General features: G+C 31.7%; 1 long non-coding RNA gene across 1 annotated transcript in view; it reads left to right on the top strand.

Moving 5' to 3' along the window:
- The window catches only part of LOC145246042 (uncharacterized), a 344,239-nt gene extending 327,218 nt beyond the window's left edge, over positions 1–17,021 (top strand). Inside the window, exon 2 of the long non-coding RNA XR_013863067.1 lies at positions 13,977–17,021. This is a non-coding gene — a long non-coding RNA (uncharacterized LOC145246042). The remainder of the gene's footprint in view (positions 1–13,976) is intronic.
- The last annotated feature ends 3,104 nt before the right edge of the window (positions 17,022–20,125 follow it).

Below are 20,125 nucleotides of genomic sequence, written 5' to 3'. Positions count from 1 at the left end.
AAGTCCTAAGTAATATGCAGTTGTATTTTGAGTAACGCTCGCACTGAAGATTGAACCTTTAACCTAGAAAGAGTGTAACAATATGGTAGCCTTCAAGTCCAATGTAAACAAGTTTTTGTTGAGCCATCCCCTTAAATAATCCCAATTCTACCCAATCTACACCATTAATGATTGCTACACATTCACCTTGTATTCATTAAAACTTATCTTCGAGTGACCTTTGGGCCTTGATAAGTGGTGATACCCTTGTAAAAAAAAAAATTACAGCTGAATATACCAAGTACTTTATCCCGTTACGCCACAAGTCCTTGCAATTTCGATAAGATACGCCTGGAAATTATTGGAAGTTACATCGACTGAAACGTTGTAAAAATAACACTCATGTTGATAACAGTAGTCTGAATAATCCAAATAAAAAAAAGTAAGAAAAATAAACATATTTTAAAATATTTGAAATAAAAAATAATGTCTTAATATGTATTTTATTTGTCGATAAAGTCCCCATAAGAATACAACTGAAATGTTTATAAAATCTTGCATGGCTTCAAAATGTTTATCTTGCGAATATGCTAAAGCATTAGTACAATAATTTGAACGTAAAAACAAATTCCTTCAAATGATGTTTTGTGAAGAAAAGAAATTTGATGTTTGTTTTTTTCTAGCGTTGATATTAATCAATTAAGGTTCACGCATCTTTCCGAGCAGAATATGTTGACGTCACTTGACATTACATTTAGATTTTTGAAAAAAAAAAACCTTTTGTGACTCAGCCTGGTAACTTATTCCTTTTCTGTTGGGTTTACATTTTGGTTAGCCTCTTTGAAGTCCAGAAGATTGAACTTTGTTGTTGTGTGTCTTTCAGGATTAGTTGTTTTAAAGCCTATACATTTGTATGGTTTGCTTCTTCTTACGTCAAACGACTTCCACAAGAAAAAAATGCATATAAATGTTTGTGTTGATGTTTTTAAAATTAATTTACATGTTATTCATTTAAAATATTTCTAATTATCAAAATCTATTTTTATTTATTTTATTCACACATTTTAAATGCTTATAGTTCCACACACACACACACACACACACACACACACATACAACTTTTGAATGGTTTTATTTATTGTGTTATGAATGCATGATTCATTTTTATTTTTATTCTACTTATGTTTATTCATATTCAATTTTATCTTGAGAAACATATTTATTCAATGACTTGATTTGAATTATTATCGTTATCATTTAATGGGGTTTTCTTTTCGAATTCATTCGTACGTATATATATATATATATATATATATATATATATATATATATATATATATATATATATACTAGCATTTCGGCCCGGCGTTACCCGGGTGTTTGGATGTGTATGTTGAGCAGAAAAAAAAGGTAGTAGGAAGGCAGGCTCGAACCGGTACCGCGAAGAAGGAAAAGAACGGGGAAAAACCTGACGTCTTTGCTGTTACGACCACCGCCTAACCGGAAGTGACTTATGCTTAAATTAAGGCTAGACAATCGAAAGGAGAGGATGGCTTCCAAAAATATCGGCGAAAAAAAGCGACACCCTTGTAGAAAAGTGCCCAGTTGAAGGTGAAGATATTAATGTTTTTAGCCAATTTTTCGATATTTGTCGTCTGAAAGGTCGAACTTGAAAACGATACTAGTCTTGGTAAAATCCGTCGCCTCTGTCGAAAGTTTTAGGCAGACATGCAGACATACATACATACATTTATATATTGGTAACTAAATATTTTCGACCCAAACCGATTAAAAAACTTGCTCTATCTCTGAATACCCTTTATGTAAAATTTCAAATGTTTAGACCGGAAATTGTTTGAGTAATTTGGTAGAGACCGCAGAGGTCAAATTTTTAAACTTTTACCGCTATTATGGCCCCTTAACATTTATTGTTTTAGGCTCAAATCAAGTTATTAAGTTAGATCCATGTCCAAGGAACTTATATCTAAAATTTCAAGTGTTTAGACCCAGAATTGGCGGAGGAGTTTGGTAGAGTTCTCAAAGGCCAAATCGTTGAACTTTGACCTCTTAGCAGCACAGTTTCTGGCCGAAAACCGATCCCCAAGATTTTTCCTAAATCTCAGTATATATTGCGTAGGAAAATGTACACACGCAGACACACAGACACGTAAACTTATATTATTTATACTATTTTATTTATACCAATCCTTAATTTATGAAGCTCAGAGCATATAACAAATAAATGACAAAAGTCTATATTCCAAGTTTCATGATGTTCGCCGTCTTACAATATATATATATATATATATATATATATATATATATATATATATATATATATATATACTAACAAGCCGCCTGGCATTGCCCGGTCGTAAAATATGCTTAAATATATTTTTTAATGTAGAATTTATTATATATATATATATATATATAGAGAGAGAGAGAGAGAGAACATATAGTAATGATTTAAAAAGTTTTTAAAAAATGACTCATGCGTCACCATCGAGAATCGAAACCAAAACGTTTAGCTTACGATTTACTTTTTCCTTCGCCTGAGCTATGACTACATGCCTGCCGCAATGCTAAAAATTAAAACATGAACCAATAGCTATTACGTTACACATACATATTCGTAATGCTGTCGTTCGACATTCACCTGGCAAATTCAATGTTTATAATTTTCACACTATTGCACCGATTTTCCCCGATTAAAACCCAAATATTAAATGTCGCATGTGTTTGAATGCCCTATATATATTAAGTTTCATTTTGTAGACATAATTTTAGTAGGCAATTTTTTTAAACAAATATATATACGCATACATAAATATATACAGAAAGAGGTTTGTGTTTACTATAACCTTTTTTACGCAAATATTACGCAAGTATAAATCATGTACAATATCTGCATGAATATAATTACAAGATAGCTAACTAAAGATGATCATCCCATTTAAAACTGTTATGGTTCGCAAATAGCCACAAGAAGAATGGAACAACGGAGAACAGTTTAAAACATGTATTGCATGAAAACAACAGAAAAGTTAAAAACAGAAAGTGTTGGTAATTCATCGAGCATGCAAGGGTCGCTCTGGAATTAAATCCCCGCCTGGGATCGCTATGAGTAAAGTTTATATGGATGATGGATTAGTCCATTTGGAGGTGGTTCCCCCACAACATCCCCCCTCACAAGCTGATTTCTCCGACTGTGAAATCAATATCTTTTCTTTTGGGGGCAGACCAGCAAGGGGTCTCTGTCCTTCTTTTTCTGTCGGAGCGGCTTGGTTCTGACATGCCTTTTGGAGGTTCCATATCGCATTGCCTGTTTGGGCAGCAGTTGATTCAATTCAAACTAAATAGATTTGAAGATTTTTATAGCAAACTCTCTTAACTATTTAATAACCTCGTTTAAATCTTACTGACAAAAATATTTCCACAATAAAATCAATTTTATTTCCAGTCACTATACGTGAAAAATTAAACATTTTTTTTTCAAATGCGGCTTGTTAAGTTTTCGCCACGAATGCAGATTTATAATTGACACATCGGATTCGTGTTCAGTTGTAATTTCAGTATTTTAAATTATCTTTGAGTAAATTCCCGTCAGTCTTTTCAGTAAATATTGTCTACCTGACTATTTTTTTTTTTTTTAATTTTCGACCAAGTTTGCAACAGTTTTGACATTTTTTTTTTCGAAATAGACCGATTTTTTTCCCAATGCATTTCGCCGCATCTGTTATATAGTCTATGGGGTAATTTTTCTTGTTTCTGAAAAGCCAGTTCGTTTTGGACCTGTAGTGTGCCATTTTCATTTTCTTTTGTTAGAAATAATCCTTTGTTTTATATACTGAGATTGGACATATTCTTTTGTTTTTTTCCTGGCGGCGTCATTTAATTTTGTGAACACTTCCTCTTGACTGGATAATGGATAGTGGTAGTCTTCTAACGACCCGTGAGTCCGGTCGAAAAGTCAGCGCAAACGCGGATTTCATCGGACCCTTTTTTACGTAGGCAGCTGAAGCAGCCCACTCACTATATTCAATTTTAACCATGTTTTACCGATGTTTTCTAATCTGTCTAGTTCCTGATTTATCTTGTTCAGAGATGCGAACATGACATTACGTTTTTTTTTTTTTAAAACACCGGTTGTGTGTCCGGTTTCAGCTTAAAATCCGAGGCCATTTTTGTGCATCTCCCAAGGCCAGGAGAAAATACATTTGGGAATTCTTTTTTAAAATTGGTTATAAGTTTCCCAGTTTCCACTGGATGGGTTTCTGCTTTTTTATGAAATGTGGATGTAGAAGGATCCCACAGATGAAACTCAGCCATGCTATCGGAACTGAACAGGTTCTCACTATTTTTTAATACATACATTTTGAGTTTTTTTCATTTTTCTCAGCAATGTGACGTTGGTGATTAATTCACTGTCACAATTAATTTTTGTGCCATTGACGGCCGTCGCCGTTCTATTCGTTCTTAGCACAGTCGGTTTTTGTAATTTCTTCCACGTTTTGAAATTTATTATTGAAAGATCCGACCCACTGTCTAATTGAAATTTAATATGCTTGCAGGGAATGTTCACCGTTACGTATTTGCGTATGTTTTCACCTACGACGTCTCTAATTATTGTTTGACGTACCGAGCCATAACACAGACGACATTGGATACGAGAAACATACTGACGTCTTAAACAGTGTTCCCAGGAACCCTGACGACAGACATTTTGTCTGGTTGGATTTAGCAATTTTAAAACATTCGTTGTCTGGTTAGAAAAAAGTTTGTCTAGTTGGATTGAACAAAACGTTAATTTGATTGGATAATATGGTAAGAAATCATTAATAAATATTAAAAGTATATATATACTTTCGGGAATCATCGGTAACAGGTGTCACGATTACAGACGGTCAGGAAAGTTGAACCGGACCATGGAGCCATTGCTAAATCCATTAGCAAGGAACAAACCTCACAGATAACGCGCGAAAAAGACACTTGAAATTTAAACATTTATTATTAAATGTCGAGACGTCCGCTCACAGTGATCTAATGATTATAACATCATCATCTGTACATGCAAGCTTAAGTGAAGTGACCGACTTATATATAAACGAATATGAAAAGTATAAGAGGTTATAACTTTTCTTTATTCGTTTTCTGTTGGTGACGTGCAGGAATACAAAATATTACTATGAAAAAATTTTTTTAAACTTTTTTAACAAGTACATATTTTTGACTGATCCTTCGGTCTTCTTCAGTGTAGTATATATATATATATATATATATATATATATATATATATACGGTTTTTTTTTATATTCAAAAGTAATGGACTAATGAATTCAACGAGGTTGTTAGATAGTGCTCAATAAAAAGAGCTGATAATACTTGTTTATTGTTATATAAACATGCTCACATCCCGCTGCTACAAATAGCCACTTGTTTCAATCAAACAACAGATATCATCAGGCAGCGACTTGACTATTCAAAAGTTCAATGAATAATCATTATTATTCATTATAATAAGTGAATAATCATTATTATTCATTGAACTTTTGAATAGTCAAGTCGCTGCCTGATGATATCTGTTGTTTGATTGAAACAAGTGGCTATTTGTAGCAGCGGGATGTGAGCATGTTTATATAACAATAAACAAGTATTATCAGCTCTTTTTATTGAGCACTATCTAACAACCTCGTTGAATTCATTAGTCCATTACTTTTGAATATAAAAAAAACCCCGTATATATATATATATATATATATATATATATATATATATATATATATAATCATAATGTTTTTGGTATCGATGTTATACAAACGTTTAAGTATCTTTCCTTAAGGTAATCAGCAAGCAATTTGCAATTGCTATTATACCTAAGTAACGTTAACTCTAGCTAACCAACCGTATTCCTTAGAAATATTAGTCCTAGAGTGGTTAATACAACCAACGAGTCTGATTGGTCAAGTAGCTCTAAACTACTTAGATATTCAATCGCAAATCATACATCAATGCATTTTACCTGATGATTTCCGTTGGAATGAAACATTGACATTTCTGTTTAGCTAACGTTTCCTATTACAATTATACTCTATTCGCGCTAAAGCAAATACTCATAATATATCTATAAAAGTGAGAATATATGTGTGAAGACACTTTTCAACCTATATACTCAAATAATGTTTGATCTACAGACATGAAACTTGGCATATAGAATATTTAGACATGTGGAAAACTTTTTAATCGGTTTTCATCTAAAAAAAAAAAAGCGGGGTGCTAAGGGGTCAAAATTAAAAATTGGTACGTGGGGGTCGTCAAATTTTTATCTATTTGTCAACTGTTTTAAAACTGCGCATGGTTTGAAAACACTTTTTAAAAATCATGTCAAGCTAGACTAATGGTTATTGTACTTGACTCACTGTTTTAATTTCAATCTTTTTTTTTTTACTTACAATAAGTGAACTAGTTAGAAAAAAACATAATACTTGCATGCACATGTCTCAGTTTCTTGCTTTTTTTTCTTCTTCATTTTTAAAGGACTTTTACGTTATGTTTAATACATACGGTATTTCTGTTTTAAATAAATCTGAATTCTGCAATCATTAAAATATAATATTTATGTGTATTTTGCGACCTAGCAACACCGGGCAAGTCCAGGCAACGCCAGACGGCCTGCAAGTATATATATATATATATATATATATATATATATATATATATATATAATTTTGATTTTGATTTTTTTCTCTTATTTGCCACAATATTAAATGTCTATTTCAATAATGTCATAAATTGCTTACGAATAATTTTTCGTTGCAATTCTTTAATTTTATTTTTATGTAAAACTTTAAAAAAAAAATGAATAAAAACCACCTCTTGTAAGATTCTAATGCGAGGAATAATTCGAATAATATTTTGTATGTTACTGAAGCAATCTGCTTAAAATTTAGCATAATTTTATTATTATTTCGATTCATGACTGATGTTGCTTGAGGCATTTTCTGTAATAAAAATTATGAAGATTTATGTGAAATTTAAAAAAAATGGAAACGTTCAGAAAAAAAATGGGTAGGGGTTGATAGAAGAAAAAGAAGGGAAAAGTTAATTTTCGATTGGACACAATTCATGTTCTTATAAGTCAAAAATAATGAATTGGCACAAAAACAGTAGCGGATATTGTTCAGATGTGTCCATTAAACCTCTATTTAGCAATAAAAAGTGCATTTACAACTTAAGCGTGGCATATTAGTGAAAATGTTATTTCAAACTTGTGACATGTACAGTGTGATATTAAGATTAAGAACGTTTTGGGGTAAAAATCAATAACTTTGCATTACACAGTAATAGAAAAAAAAGGACGATCGTTTTAATACATTTTTATCTTGAGTACGACGAAAAACATGGCAGCATCCCATAAGACTCCAATTTGTGAAGATCATGTCAAATGTGTTTTTCTTCAGATTACATCCACATTGCTAAATAGATTTTACGTTAAAATTCTTCCTCATTACAAGTAGCAACAACATAAAACCATTTTTATCACATTATGTGAACTCTTAAAGTGTGACAGACTGACGACGATGCATATTTATAACATCAGCGGACAGATTGATGAAAATTCTATTTCTGACTTAAATGTGACAGATCGCATGATGGTTACATGTAGGTCTTTGAATGCGTCTAAAATAAAACACATTGATTTAATCAGCAAGTTGAGCTATGGAAGGGGTGTTCCAAACTAATGCGTGACGCACGGACAAACTCGCGACACACAAAGTTTCTCTTATGGATATGAGAATGCGTAACACAAATGATAAAAATGAATCCTGATGAATGTCGCGTCGGAATCTGTGACAATAAAAACATCTCAACCCGTTAAATATGAGTTATAAAAAAGAGAAGCCATTTGAATATTATTAAACCATTGTTTTATTTGAAAATGATTATTTCGACTGTTCAGTATATATTTTTTTCAAACATTTTCTATTCATATTTTATTCCTGTCATTTCCTTCATTATCGTCTGTCATTAACATCCTCATTTCGTTGGATTTTTCTTTTTTTTTTCTCTCATAATAAATTTTGCTTGTATTATCACATTGTAAATCATTATCATTTCAACTTAATGTAAATAATTAGACTCTCACACACACAAAAACACATGCATATGCGTGTATGTGAATACGTGAATTCAATATATATATATATGTGTGTGTGTGTGTGTGTGTGTGTGTGTGTGTGTGTGTGTGTGTGTGTGTGTGTGTGTGTGTACACTATATATTTTGTCATTGCCGCATGTTAAATCATTTAATTTAATCTAAGTAATCAGACATATTTATATATAACGGTGCCATACATACACACACACACATATATATATATATATATGTGTGTGTGTGTGTTAGGTCTCAACGTCTACCACTATTTATTCTACTTTGATATCAATCGAAAAATTATAATCTCTTACGATATTTTTCTTGTGCAATAAAAAGCAATAAGTCCTTTTACTATATTATTATTATTATATAGAAGTATTATTGTTCTTTATACAGAGTAAAGAGATTTATTATTTTGCCATCTAATTTACAGCATGTTTGTGAGTATGCAAACACACCTTTATCACTTTGATGATTAACTTTGAATAAGGTATCACCGCTTGTTTCAAAAAGCCAAACCAGTCTACCACAAATCAAATCGTTTCTTCTCATTTTTGTGTCATTTGACATCATATTTAGGAGGGGGACGTTTTGAATTTGCTTTGAGCCTCAGCTGCGCCGGACCCCACTTTGTGCATCATTTTTTTTGGGGGGGGGGAGATTTTATCAGGGATTCATTCTGTCACTGGTTTTATTAATCGTTAGACGATCATGAGCTGAACGCTTCCTGATCAACAACATTTCCTATCCCCTTATGCGCTGTTAACAAGACCGGGGAATCATGATCGTTTGTGATCGCACTCATGCACATGTGCTAAAATCTATACTAGCAGATCTATGCATTCATTATTTAACACGGAGAGAAAGGGGGCGGATGGAGACAAAAAAGATAGCTGAGTGATAAGTAACTTGTTTAATCTACATATATATTTAAAAGCGAAAATGTATGTAAGTATGTATGTATGTATTATGTATGTGTATTTGCTTTTTGCATATTCAGAATGGATCGTTTGCCTAATCTGGTTGAGGTGCAGTTGGCTATCGCACAAATCAGCAGTGGAAAGGTACCTGGTTTGGATGGTGTTCCGGTGGAGCTTCTTAGGACTGGAGGTGCGAATATTGCTAATGCTATCCTTGGTTTTGTTGAGGAGATCTGGCAGGGTGCTCCTGTTCCACAAGACTGGGTTGATGGTGTCTTGGTGACCCTGTTTAAGGGAAAGAGACAGAAGAATGTTTGTGACCACTACCGTGGGATTATGCTTTTGGAAGCTGTTGGAAAAGTTCTCGCACGACTTCTATTGAACAGGTTACTGGAGGATATTTGTCCTAATGCTATTCTGGAATCACAAAGTGGATTTAGGTCTGGCAGAGGAACTATGGATATGATCTTTCCAGCCCGGCAAGTCCAGGAAAAATGCATTGAACAACAGATGCCACTGTATCAAGTGTTTGTTGATCTAACCAAAGCATTTGACACGGTTAACCGGGATGCTCTATGGCTAATCTTGGAGAAAGTAGGCTGTCCTCCAACCTTTGTTAGAATAGTCAACAAACTGCACAGGGACATGAAAGCTCGAGTCTCATTTAATGGAAAATTGTCTGATGAAATCCCTGTTGAGAATGGTGTCAAACAAGGTGATATTCCTGCCCCTACTCTTTTCTCTATATATTTTGCTGCTCTGCTTGCTCATGCGTTTCGTGATTGCGATAGGGGTGTCATGTTAAAGTTTCGAACCACAGGTCGCATTTTTAATCTTAGAAGATTTAATGCCAGAACCAAGCTACATCATGTCTTGGTCAAAGAGTTACTGTATGCAGACGATGCTGTTTTTTTGTCACACACTGAGACTGATATGCAGCATATAATGAATAGCTTTGCTGACTCCTGCACTGCCTTTGGTATGAGGATTAGTCTCTCTAAAACAAAGGTGATGTTCACTCCTGCATCGGGCCAATCATACGTGGAGCCAAACATCATGGTCTGTGGTGCTAGACTGGGTGTAGTTGATTCATTTGTGTACCTTGGTAGTTCTCTGTCGAGGGATGGCTGTCTTGACACTGAAATCCACAGGCGAATTCAGAAGGCATCTGTTGCTTTTGGAAGGCTGGAAAAGAGAGTGTGGTCTGATCGTGGCATCACAGACTGGACTAAGATCTGCGTTTACAAGACTTGTGTGCTGACCACATTGTTGTACTCATCGGAGACCTGGACATTGCATCAAAGGCACATTAAATGGCTTGAACGATTTCACCTAAAATGCTTGAGACGTATCTTAAACATCAAGTGGCAAGCACAAGTACCCGATACTGAAGTCCTCATGAGAGCATGTTGCTCTAGTGTTGAGAACTTTGTAATCAGATCTCACATGCGTTGGGTGGGTCACTTGGTTCGAATGAAAGATTGTAGGCTGCCAAAACAAATTTTTTACGGGGAGTTGGAAAATGGCAAGCGCCCTCAACACAAGCCTAGAAAGAGGTTCAGGGACTTTACAAAGAATAATTTGAAAGTCTTACAAATCGACATCGACACATGGGAAGAACTTACTCTGCAAAGGCCAAAGTGGAGAAAGCTTGTACGTGAGAGTTGTGACGCTCTAGAGAAAAGAAAGCAGGCCCACAGTAATCTGAAGCGAAAGCTTCGCAAAGGTTTTATTGATGGTCTCAACCATGATACACAGAGCTGGAAGTGCGACATGATACACAGAGCTGGAGTGCTTTTGTCAAAAGCTGGCTACGTCAACCACCTTAAGTCGCACAAAACTCCTGTTCAGGTCAACTTTGCACCTATTAGTACAGACCAAATGATCTGTTTGACATGCAGTAATGTTTGCAAGTCTACTGCTGGTCTGAGAAGAAATGTGATTGTTCATAGGAATACCCTTCAACATCCAGAGGAAGTCAACTCGATGGAAATTGGTCAATTTGTGTGTCACATCTGCTTCAGGATGTGCAAATCTGCGGCAGGGGTGCAGAGTCATCTGAGATGGCATGGACGGCAAGATTGGAGGAACTCAGTGTGACGGCGATCATCTGGAAAGATGCAGCAATCATCATGTGTGTTTGCTTTTAGTGTATGTCTGTAAAAGGCTTTTTTTGCTGATCTTTTCGCTCGGCTCATTCCTTCTTAAACCTTTTTATATCACGTCTAAATGATAATATGTATGAGTTACGAACGGGAGTCGCCTGTCTATTAAATTTGCCCGACTTTCACGCTTTATTTTTTCCAGATTTTTAGAGCGTCCGGTGTATCTTTCGGTGTTCAGTATAAAACAAGCGAAACTTGGCTTGCAGCCGCGTCATGTTTCAAGGTCAAACATCACGCGACTTAAGGTTCTCGCACCTGTTAATTTCATTTTATAAACGTTAAATTAAGAGGTTTTTCATTTTCCGTCTTTTGTGGCCGAGATGGCTAGGTCCCAGGGTTTTTTTTCCATTTCGTTTCCATCTCCACGTCAAAGGTTCGGGGTTCAAGCCTACTTTTCTACTAAAACTTTTTTTTCCTGTTACACCTCCAAACACCTGGCCAACACACACACCTACAACCCCCCGATAGTTAATAATAAATTACAACTAATTTGAATAAGTAAAACAGACTTCTTTTTAGACATCTCAATAATAAATTTTAAGGGGGGAGTATGGCCGGTATCTGCAAATTCAGGATAAAGCAAGCAAGTAAGTATGTAAGTAAATGCATATAGTAAAATATAAGTAAATATACATGTAGGATATAGATGTGTGGGTAGATAGGAATATTTAAAGACTAAGACGGTAATTGCAGATAAAATACCGGCCAAACAAAGGAGAAATAAAGAAGAAAATATAGGATTATTAAGTTATAAAGTATTACGAAAGTATATAGAAAAAACGATAAAGTTAAAGAAGACTTATATATCTATCTGAAAGGCTAAAGTAATAACTATGTAATTTCAAAATTACCATAATTAAATTTGGACTTATGTTTACAGAAAGAGATCAGTTCGTTTTTAGAATTTATTATATTGTTACTTTGAAGGGAAGTAATTATAGTTATAGCTTCGGTTGTGCAGAGGCGACATGACTTAGAGCCTGGAGTATAAGACTTTTTTATGATAGTACATTTGATTGAGAAGGGGATATTGTTAAAGTTAAGTTTTTTAATTAAAGTGGTTAGAGAAGTTCCTTGGTTATTATTAGAATTATGGTTGTTAAAAGCAGAAATGTGGTTTGATATTCTTTTCTTAATTAATGTTGAAGTAGCGCTGATATATGTATGTACTTTATTAAAAGCTCGAGGTCTGATATTAATATTAATTTGCTGATTTGTATGAGTTAAATAGTTTAAATTTTGTTCATAGTGTTCAACAAATTGTGGGACAATGATTGTATGAGGACTATTTTGGAGGGGATAATGAGTGTTGTTAGTGTTACGATGGCTGTTAGGAGAAATATTATTATTCTCATTATTATTATTGCTAGTTGTATGATTGTAGATGGAGGGGCTGCTCGAGTAGTATATTGGATTAGTAACTATATCAGACGGAGGATGAGAAGAAGGATAACTTGAAGACGAAATATTAGTGTCTGCTTTGGGAAGATTACGTGGGAGCTCTGTAATTGAGTATGAATATATAACATCTTTATGGATGTATTCATTACTGAGTGGGCATAGATGTTTGTTATTACAATTACAATTATATATATATATATATTGTTTTTAAAATATAATTATCCACTGCCACGGGTTTCGCCGTCTACGACTCATCAGAGTGACTGAAACAAATAACATCTCTCTCTCTCATATATATATATATATATATATATATATATATATATATATATATATATATATATATATGCTATTTGTTTCAGGCACTATACACACACACATATTAAGTTAAGTATGCAGATATTTTTTCAAATGTAAAAATACACTTGTGAAGGATTATCTATAGATTTTAGTTTTATTCGTTGTTTAAATTCAATAAATATTTATTATTTTATCATTACTACCAGCAGTGGAAGATTTTGTTTTAAAAAAATATAATTAAAAGAATCATTTTTGGCATCGGAAAATAGGCACGATTTTTTCTGATACCCTCAAAAGTTCTGTTTACCTCCCCCTGATTCTGATTCAGATTAATCGTTCCAACGATATATATATATATATATATATATATATATAGATATATATATATATATATATATATAGAGAGAGAGAGAGAGAGACAGACAGATGGAGCGATAGATAGATAGATATAGGTATAGTTTTCTATTAATGACATAATATATTAAGATATATTAATATTTTATCTTCATGCTACTTTTATTATTAAGGTTTAATTCTAATATATTTAGAATATTATAAATCATTTGTTTTATATTTTCAATTAGAATTATTGAAATTTTCTTAAACTTTATTGAGTGGATTTCAAAAATATTTTTTATGTGCAGAAATGATAAAAATTACACCACAAACCAAACAAATTAAACTTTTTTTTTCCGAAAATGTGTTAATCAAATTGTTATATAAATTTGATTACTAGATGGATATTTATGTTTTAACAATTGATTTTAATAATATCCGAAATATTTATTGCGATATTCTTAAAAAAAAGTTTACATTTTTTATTTTTAAATGACTTTCCTGTTGTTTAATTAAATGAATATTTTATCTATAAATGAAGATATTTTTTGTTTTCTGTATATGATGGTGTGGTGGTGGTGTGTATATGCATTCGCGTGTGTGTGCGTATGCGTGTGTTTGTTTGTTGCATATTTCTCCCCTGTGCTGTTTTTGTTTTATCGATTACATTTTAAACAGACAAGTCTTCAAGCATCATTTCAGTATTTCATCTTTTTACAGGTAATCACCAACATCAAACCATAACGATTGATCAGGCAATCTCCACCTCAACCCTGCCACCTGTAGGCTGTGCCGGCACATAAGGACATCACTGTTCACCTGTAGAAGCTCAAAAAAAAATACCCAAAGAGAAATTCTCTCAGAAAATCATATATATACATATATATATATATATATATATATATATATATATATATATATATATATATATATATATATATATATATATATATATATATACATACAAATAAACCAAATTACTGACATGATGCCTGTAGACGTCAGTCTGTTTGAAAATATGTACGGATAGTTTAAAAGCATAGAATAATAACAAATAAAAAAAATGGAGGCAGATATATGATACATCGTCCTTCCTTCCAAAAATGTTTGCTGATATTTTTATTCAATGGAATATTATCGATTAAGCACTGAAGTTTCAGTTTAGAAAAAAAAAAAACTTTTTAAAAAAATTGTTCAATTTTTGGAAATGTGCGCATGTGTGAGTGGGGGTGTGATATTATCTACGTTTAATGTAAATTCGCTTTTTTTTTTATTTATGTTCACCCCAAACAAGTCATATTGCCACTGACGAGGTTACTGTGATAGGGTCCAGATTTAAAAGGGTGGGGAGTTCAGCAGTAAGGTACTTGTTTCCTTTACATCTAAAATTTTGCACATTGGTACGGTTAGGGAAACAGGGAGCAGAAAAAGAAATTCCAAAAGCAAGCAAGTTTCAGAAAGCTAACTATTAAAAAAGAAACACTTCCAGTATCTATGGAGAAGAGGTGTTATTTTGTTGTTCATCGGTAGGGCAAGGGTATTTACATTCTGGGTGAAGGTGTTATATGTACAGTAGGTTCATCTGAGCACATTTCGTTGAAGTAGTTACAAAACAAGCACAGGAGTGCAATACTGCAGCGATATGCCAGGGGCTTCAGCTTAGCAAACAGTGCGAGACCTATTAAGTTAGAAATTTGTTTTGGCATTCTAACTTAATTTTTGCTCACTTTTTAATGAAAACAATGAAAAAATTCCCTTTACAAAATCTTTTTTCAGAATTTTGAGTAGGGCAAAAGAAGGAGGAGGAGAAGAAGGTGGTGAAGGGGGAAGAGGAAGAGGAGACATTTAAAGATAACCCAACGTAGAAAACTACTACTACTTCTACTAAAAGTTGGAAAATAAAGTTAAAGTTAAGAGGCCGACGATAGTTAAGTATGACCCAAAAGCTCTCTTTTCATTAGCTGTTACATTAAGATGTAAGGAAGAACGCCACTCCCTTCCGATGATTATCTCCCTTGCCTTTGATCCTTATCATACTGCTTTAATAAAGGGCATCAAGTACTATTTTATGACTCGACTGATGATTCTCAGGTATCCCGGCTCACTAGCGAACACTTTTACCATTATGGCTAAACGATCATGTTACTAATCTAAGAATTTTGTATTTTATTTTGTTTGGTTTGCTGATGAGATAATAGTTTGGAAACATGCTGACGGCCAATAACAGCACTATTTCAAAACTCAAGTTTGCATTAGAAGTCGACGGAAAGTGATGAGAAGACTGATGTTGAGATGGGTAAACACCCTACACAAAGATCTCTGTAAAACCGGCCTTCACCCGAACCAAGCCTTTGATCGTCCTAAATGGAGACAAAGAAATCTATTATTTTGAACTCGTAATTAACGTATAAGGAAAAGTAGAATTTGGTATCGAAGAGTTTTTCTCTAAAAAAAAAAAAAATTGCAAACTTTTTAGCGTGGTGAAGAAATTCCCCCACCTCACCTGGAAGTATAAACTCCAAGGGGATCATTTTGCATTAAACTTACATAGATAAATTGCACCCCCTTCTAAAAAAATTGAACAAATAAAATAAATAATTTGGTAATTAATCGATATTATTTTAAAGAATTTTTAAAAAAATTATTGAAAAATTTCGTATATATTTATTGAGTTTGAAACTTTAGAAATAATTACTTTGTGTGATGGAAAAAATAGTTAAAGAGATGTACACCTAGTATAAGAAGAAAAAACGAAAAAACAAAAGTAATGATTTTTTTTAGTCTATGTTTGGCATTTTTCTAAATTCATTAGTGAGATGAAAATCAGATTAATGTTGTGAATTTGCCAAGGAAATTATCCCAAGGGATAATTTGATGGGTTAAAATTATAGAGTACATCAATTCAAATCAAAATTTAAAACTTAAGCAAATTTGCAAATCCAAACAATGTAAACTAACCATTTTTTGTTTTCTTTTTTAAATTCCTATTTTTTTAGCTACAGAATGAGGGATCATGAAATAAAAACTGCTATTTGCTTGAAAGAAATATACTTATACTGTTTTAAAAAAATAGGAACTTTTATCTCACTGAAACAATATATTGCAAAATGAATGAAAACTACTATGCTATTTTTTCCTAATTATCGTAAAACATTTGTTAAATGTGCAGATATTTTATCACGCATAAGAAAACACTCATAAGGGGTGATCTATAAATATTAGTTTTACTATTAATTAAAAATCAATAAATATGTATTATTTTATCATTATTGCTAGCATTTCGCTTTAAACAAAACAAAATAAAAAAAAAGACAAAAGAGTCATTTTTGGTATCGGAAAATAGTACACATTCTTCGATTCCGACAGCAATTCCGATACCCCTGATATTTCCGATTCTCGATTCCGATTCTGATTAATCGTTCCGACACTAATATATATATACGTAAATTGTAGTATCATGAGAAAACGAGTAATTTTGTTATGATCTAATACTTCGAATTCCACTCGCTTGCTTACACTAAAATTGAGGTTTATTTTACAGTTAACCAAAGACGGATGATAATCGTGACCTAATTTGAAAACTAAAACATAATTTTTACTCCTTAAAAACTGTAATCAATTTAAAAATAATTAAATATGAATATACATAGATATACATGAAAAAGAGAATAGGGGTGAAAGCAAAAACATCTGTGTATGACTCAAATATTTTTATTACAATTCTTTTTATTTTAAAAGATATCCTATTTTTGACAAAAAAAACCCCCCAAAAAACAAAACAAATCAATTGTTAAAATTTGTAATAAATTATTAAATTTGTAATAAATTATTAAAATTTGTAATAAATTATTAAATTTGTAATAAATTATTAAAATCTGTAATAAATTATTAAAATTTGTAATAAATTATTAAAATTTGTAATAAATTATTAAAATTTCTAATAAATTATTAGAATTTGTAATAAATTATTAAAATTTCTAATAAATTATTGGAATTTGTAATAAATTATTAAAATTTCTAATAAATTATTAGAATTTGTAATTCCTTTAAAACAGTTTAAATATATTTTATTTCTCAAATCAAAAAGATAAATAAAAACTTGTTCTTATATTTATTTTAATTCCACATTTTTGAGTTCATTGCAAAGATCATGTAAACAAGGAAATATAAAATATTTCTAATTTAAACGTAAATTATCAAAATTTAAATTTAAATGTAAATTATCAAAATTAGGAATTCTTAGATTTTGGAAATTAAATGCATATTAGGCCATTAAGACTGGGTAATTAAATATATTATTTAAGTAAGGATGATGGGTGATTAAATACAGTATTTAGGTAAGGCTATGTCATTAAATGCATATTATGTCATTAAGGTAAGATAATTAAATACAATATTTGAGGAAAATGAATCATTTAATTCGTTGTAGGTAATTAAAGTTTGGTAATGATATACAATTTAATAATCAAATTGAAATAGTTACATACAATCTCTGTATTTTATTTTCATTTTTTAAGAAAAATAATTATATATAAAACATTATTGGCTTGATTTTTTTAGATTATTTCAAACTAGTGTATTTACAATATGAAACAAACACATATTTGAGAGTGACGTTTTCATATCATTGTATGTTTTAAAAACTGTGCACTTTTGACGCTTATCCAATTGACAAAAAAGATAAAGATTACATTTCTACGAAAAATTCTGTGATAAAAACATTTCTTGCACAAAATACTTTGAAGAATTTCTCTGAAAAAAAATGTCGCATCGAATATTGATTTTGCAATGATGCAGAATCGAATGATATCATCATTTATGGACCAACGATTTCATGGAATAAATTAAGTTTTTTTTTTTTTTTGCATTTATATTTATTTCATTTTGTTTTTCTTTGTTGTTTTTTGTGAACCATGTATTTTAAAATACCCTTCTTCCATCCCTAACAGACATTTTACTAAAATAATTTATCAATATAAACTTGCAAGCCATTGAATTTCTTCTATTCGTATTATTCATAATTATGTTGACACACCAGATAAATCAAGGTTAAGCGACGTTGTGCCTCGTCAGTGTCAAATGTATGATCATTTGGGAGAAGTGATTCACCTTCAACAAAAAGAATAAAATAAAATAACTATCACTGTAATCTCCCTGATCAAGATATACATGAAACTGAAAACTACTTGTGGATGTGATACTTCTAGAAACTTCTCTCCTCGCAGGAAGTTAACTCAACCCACAAAAGATGAATGCTATAGGTATCATGTGTGCATAAATTAATGCAACATATCAATTGGGATTTGCATTCAGTTTTTATGATTCCATAGTTTGAGTGATAACCATTAGACAACTTTTCACATCTCCCAATACAGTTTTTAATTCCAAGTTTATTGTAATTTCCTTTGAGTAAAAACATAAAATGACAATCTTTCAGAAACCTACATCAAATATTTACCATCTGTTACTTCATGGAAAAAATTTGAAAAATTGCTTGTGTTGGTCTAATCAAATTTAACCTCCTTAACTTCTGAGATTTTAAGTTAAAAGAAAAAAACTTTCGATTTCTATAAAAGAAAATAGGAATATAGAGAGAAGGGATCTCTTATAACATCACAATGTAATTGACTTTTAAATCTCTCTATATGTATATACTTTGATAAACTTAATAAATATATTTTAATGTTTCTTATACGCTATCAAATATGGTAGCTATGGATATCACGCAAACAAGATAAGCTAATTTTTTTTTAAATCAAAAATGCAATGTAATGATCCATAATCAAAATGTAATTCACGGAGATATTTTTTTTGTTTTTTATATGGAATATTGGGAGAGGGGGTTAATTTGCATTTTAATATTATATATTCTGTGAGATTTTTGTTAAAGTTGAAATAAGATTTATTGATTAAAATAAGAAGTGATCAGAGGCCTTCCTACTAAAAATCTTCCAAACAAGATCTTCTGTGCGCATTTGTGTTTTTGCCTCAAGGTAACTTTGATATATTAAATTATTCTTTTTTTACTATTACTTAATATTTATTCGAATCAAACAAAACAAAACTAAAGAGAATTGTTAAAAATCTTATTAAAAAAAATTGTAAACGTGATTATATTTGGAATTTTTCTTCTCTCTGACCCTCATCTGAAAACAAGTATCCATCCGGGCAACGCCGAGTAAATACAGATATAAAGTAAATAAATAGTTGTGGTCCCATATGGGTCGGGGAAAAAGACACAACTCGTTAATAGAAACAAAATATATTGAACAGAAAAGCAAATACATCAAACAAAGAGAGTGATTATACGTCAGTCCGACTGCCACGTGTGAATGACTTGTAAATAACTTATGAACAACGCCGAGAAATATATTCTCCCGGTTTTTATAGTAAGTGGGAGAATTCATTATTACTCGTAAGGTAAACACCACTACAACAAAAATTAACCATGATATTCTATTATCAATGGTTGAAGATCAAGTCACTTACATTTATTTCTAGGAATCTAGTTTTCTTAAACCTTTGATATATTTCTCACAATTACATAATTTCTTTTTTGGTAAACTAATATGGATAAATAAGCGGCAAAATACGTGAAAATGAAACTGAAAACAATTTTCAGGAGAAAGTTTTCATTTTTTTTTTCGTTGTCGTTTTGTAATTTTGATCTCCTTAAAATTGAATTGTTAGACATGAATTAGCTCTGCATATGAAGCAGAAGAAGTAGGGTGACTTTCCAGAATCGCTAACAGAACAAAAATGAATGAAAAACAAATACACAACAAAGAAATGTTACCAAAGGCAAGCTAAGTTACTCTTCTACTTACCTGGATGCGTTTTTGGTGATTTAATTTATTTTAAAGTGTTTT

The sequence above is a fragment of the Euprymna scolopes genome, chromosome 23 (assembly GCF_053919585.1).
Source record: "Euprymna scolopes isolate OS-2025 chromosome 23, ASM5391958v1, whole genome shotgun sequence".
NCBI lineage: Eukaryota > Metazoa > Mollusca > Cephalopoda > Sepiida > Sepiolidae > Euprymna > Euprymna scolopes.
This window is presented reverse-complemented; position numbering and strand designations above follow the sequence as displayed.